Source organism: Glossina fuscipes, unplaced genomic scaffold, assembly GCF_014805625.2.
Source record: "Glossina fuscipes isolate IAEA_lab_2018 unplaced genomic scaffold, Yale_Gfus_2 114091, whole genome shotgun sequence".
In the NCBI taxonomy this organism is placed as follows: domain Eukaryota; kingdom Metazoa; phylum Arthropoda; class Insecta; order Diptera; family Glossinidae; genus Glossina; species Glossina fuscipes.
The window spans coordinates 34,437-38,893 of NW_024005893.1; positions in this window are offsets into that span (position 1 = coordinate 34,437).

Sequence of the window (4,457 nt, forward strand, 5' to 3'; positions counted from 1 at the left end):
GAAGGTCGCTACCATAGGAGGATAAGTAGTAACGAAATATAATTTTTGGTATTTTATGATAAGAAAAAGTAAAATGTTATATTAAACAAAGTGATGTGGGGTATTTAACGGTTACCCTTGTATGACTACACAAGGCGTTTGCAACGCCCAGAAAGAAACTTTAGAGACCACACAAAATATATATATTCTTGATCAGCATTAAATTCTAAATTGATTTAAACATGTCCACGCAGGTTATTATTGAGAATGGACCAAATCGGTCAAAGGACACGCTCACAGTACCACGTAAATTGAGAACGCCTCCGTTTTCCAAAAGGAATAAAAAATGGATTTTTTCGTTAATACTCATAAACTATAGCAACAACAAATGTACAAAAATTTGAACATACATTCTATGGGCGATGCTGTACTGCAATATAAAAATGGAAAAATTTAACCACGCCTACCCTGTATTAAAATTAAAATTTTTTTTCCAATACCTTTATAACGCGCAACAACAAGCTTAACAAGCAAAAATCCCATAAAGTATACAAATGCTTGGGCAGTTTCAAATTTGGAATGCACCTACGAAAAGTCACTGTGTCCATCTGTCCGCCCAATTGTCTAGTATATGCGGTAAACATTCTTTGTTGCTGTCCGCAAAAATGAAGACATCGCCTAGAAATATGCAAAAGAATTTACAAGTGTCCTAAACTTTTCAAAGGACACGCGTGTAAAGCCCATGGATCTGTGCAGGAAAAACATTTATTTTGAAAATAGAAAAAATCAGCTGCGCTCACTCCCTATTACAATAGAGCATAAAAATTTAATTCTTTTCGTTGTCTTTGTCTATTTTAAAAAAGCGATGATGGATATAAAAGATTTGGTTATGAACGAATATATTTTTCTCAGTTGTTTAAATTCGTATAAAAATCTTATTGCAAAACTCTGCGTTATTCCCCTCTTATCCGCACTTAAAGCAAGCAACAGCCCTGACTTTGATTCCAACTCTTACTACGAGAGCCAGCAATGCCAGCTTAACCATTAAGTGCATCAAATTTCAAAGAAGGTATAAAATGCCGTTCGTAATGCAGTTAAATGTTGGAATTGCCCATCAGCACATTTAGTGACTTGTGGTTACTGCTTCTATACTTCAATCGAATGGCCAGATGTTTTTTTGAATTCGCTGAATATCTCCGAAAACAGTAAAACGAATCCATATAGTCAATCATATCGTTTTAAAAAGTTGAACTAATTGATAGGTAGAATGTGATGAAAGTTAATAAAATTAATCGCCTTTATTGGCATTTTTTACTAAAAGCAATCTCAACAATTAACTAATCGGAATATATATATATAATATACTATCCATAATCTGAAATTGAAATTGAAAGCGAATTTTTTTCAAGAAAGGTAAAAGGAAACTTTGTATGGAAAGATGTTTTCGTTATTGTTGTCAAAAGATTGCAAAAATATATTTGTATTTATTAATAATAAATTTATATGTTACGATAATTAAAAGTTTAAAAAATATTAATTCAATTCAATTCGATTTAGAAACATCAAATAGTCGATAGCACCTGACAAGAGGACGCGATAGAAATGAATATATACATATATATATATATATGTATAGAAAGAGAGAGAGAGAGAGAGAGAGAGAGAGAAATAAACATACACATAAACATATATATATATATATATATATATATATATATATATATATATGTTTTTTCCAATTCTTTTATTCATACACAAGCACAAAATGAATGCATACATACACATACGCACACACATATATGAATAAAGAGATATGTGTTTGTGCATCTAACGAGCAATCGATTATTTTTCTGTAAAGCTACAATAAATGAAACTGGTGTAACTTTGTTTATAGGAGGGCATATCTAAGTATATATAAATACTAAAATATATATATATATATATATATATATATATGTGTGTGTGTGTTTGTACACAGAGAAACAAATGCAGTATTTGTATATTTCAAATATACATATAAATGTAGAGTTTTATAGAGAAAATGTCGCAATTTTCATTTGAATCATCAATTGCTTCATTGTGTTTGTACTGTACTCTATTTTTCCTTTTTCATGTTTGTGTGAGTTTTTCTTCTTTTTTGATATTATAACTGCGTGCTGGTGCACAAGAGCGAAACCTAAACTGTAAAGGTTTTATTTGTGCTGTTCCTTGTTATTGTTGCAATGCTTTTGTAGTTGTTGTTATTAAAGTTGTACACAGCACAATATGTATGTTTGTTTGTTTTTTTTTTTTTTTTTTTTTTTTTGTTCTTTTCTGTTTTGTTCTATACTGTTCTGTTCTGTTCTGTTCTGTTCTGTTCTGTGCTGTGCTGTTCTCTGTTCTCAACCTCCTCGCATCGAGAACAACATAAGGTGCTAGAGTCGTGCCGAATTGTTAGTGCTGATGCCGCTTCACCAAACAGAAGGAGACAGTGGAAATATTTTACGTTCGTTTATAAAAGTACATTTATATTTACAAATAAATATACTCATACATATGTATGTTCGCTCATATGGATATATATATATATATGTGACGATGACTAAAGTAAGGGTAACAGAAACAATTTCAAATCGAAGTCAAATGAGACAAAAAAAGTTAACCTACCATGCAAGTATTAATTCACACATAGATATGTATTGTATATATTCATATAAATATATGTATACGCATAGATATACAAGCGAAGAATGGGTATTCGATGAATAGCTGGTAAAATTTTGTAGAAATATTATATATGTGTATACGCTAGATTGATTGTCTGGATGAATGGACATGTACATATATATATACATAGCGACCGACCATATATTCTCATATTTCGACATATGTTTATACGTAAGTACGTACGTATGTATGTATGTATGTATGTATGTATGTACGTATTAATGTGCATATATTACTAATAATGATGGCACAAACACTAATATCTTTTCGTATGCCCTCGAGAAGTGAAATAAATTGCATACGCACACACATTTAACATAGCACAATCATGCACACATAATAAACATCTGCATGCGAAACACCGACAATGTTATGCGTTATGACGATGATGTATGTCTGCATTCGTCGTCGTAGTCGTCGTCGTCATACAACTCTTCTCAAGTATTTTGCTATATATTATTGGGTGGTTAGTTGATTGGTGATGTTGATGATGATACCGTTTGTTTTTGCTTTATATTAACTTTTACGGGGAATTTTTTTTTTTTTTTTTTTGTATTTTTTTTTGTATTTTTGGTGTATGCGCTTCTTTTATAACTTTGTACAACTCTTAAGTGTTTAACGGAAAATGTCGAGTTTTATGAAGTTTATATTACTTATTTTGTTGAAAATGAAAAAAAAAAAAAAAAAAAAAAAAAGAAATGAATAATTCTTTAGGAAAATTAAGAAATATTAAAACTTTTTTTTTCTAATGTAATTAATTAATTAATTCACTCATTCATTTGCTTAAATTAAGAAAAATTAAAAACTTTTTTTTTTTTTCTCATGTAATCAATTATAATTAATTCATTTGTTTTATTTGTTTACTTTTTTTCTTGTTTAACTTTTGCTCATTTTTATTCATATTTTATCTGTTTAGAGGGATGGGGGAGATGCACTCATGTAATTTTTTTTTTTTATAATGTACGCAATACGTGAAAGTATGCTTTAGAGTCCCTATATAGTACATATATATTCCTGATTAACGTGAAATCCTGAATCGATTGAATCATGTCCGTCCGTCTGTGGTGTTTGTTGTTGGCACTCGCGTGGTCGCAAAAATGAATATATCGACTTTAATTTCGCTAGAAACAATGGAAGTTTTTGCACGTGTGTGGGCCAAATTGGTCAGAACAGGAGCCCGCAGCGAAGCACTACATGAACGCAACTCCACTTTTCTTAACAAAAGTTTGCGGATTTTTCCTCTTTACACAGAAATTATAAAAGTTAGAAGGGTGAAGCATTGTCCTCGTCATGTGGAAAAGTGGAAAAATTTGGCCATGCCCACACAAAAGTGATAAAATTTTATTTTTCTCACTTTTTCGAGATTTTTTATGTTTACTTAGCATAAAACAAACAAGGCAGAGAATTTACGACCATTTTGGACACTCCCTAAATGAAGATGTATTATCTGCCTAAAAATGGGTTGCTTTTAAAACGAATATGGTAGACACAGCGTTTACTGTTTTTTTTTTTTAAATAATATACTAAACATATGGGTGTCAAATAAAATGAGAGTACATTGCGAAAAACATAGTGGTGGGCATGCGAGACTTGTTCCCTGCCGAACATAACTTTCCTGCTTTTTTATTTATTTTTTATTTATTCTTTTCTATTTATTTATTTATTTTTTTTCTTTATTTGACTAGCAACGAATCTGACTACAACTTATCACGTATAAAAAATAATCGATATGTGTTTCTGAATTAGTTGAATTTTGGCCGCATTTTTTTCTT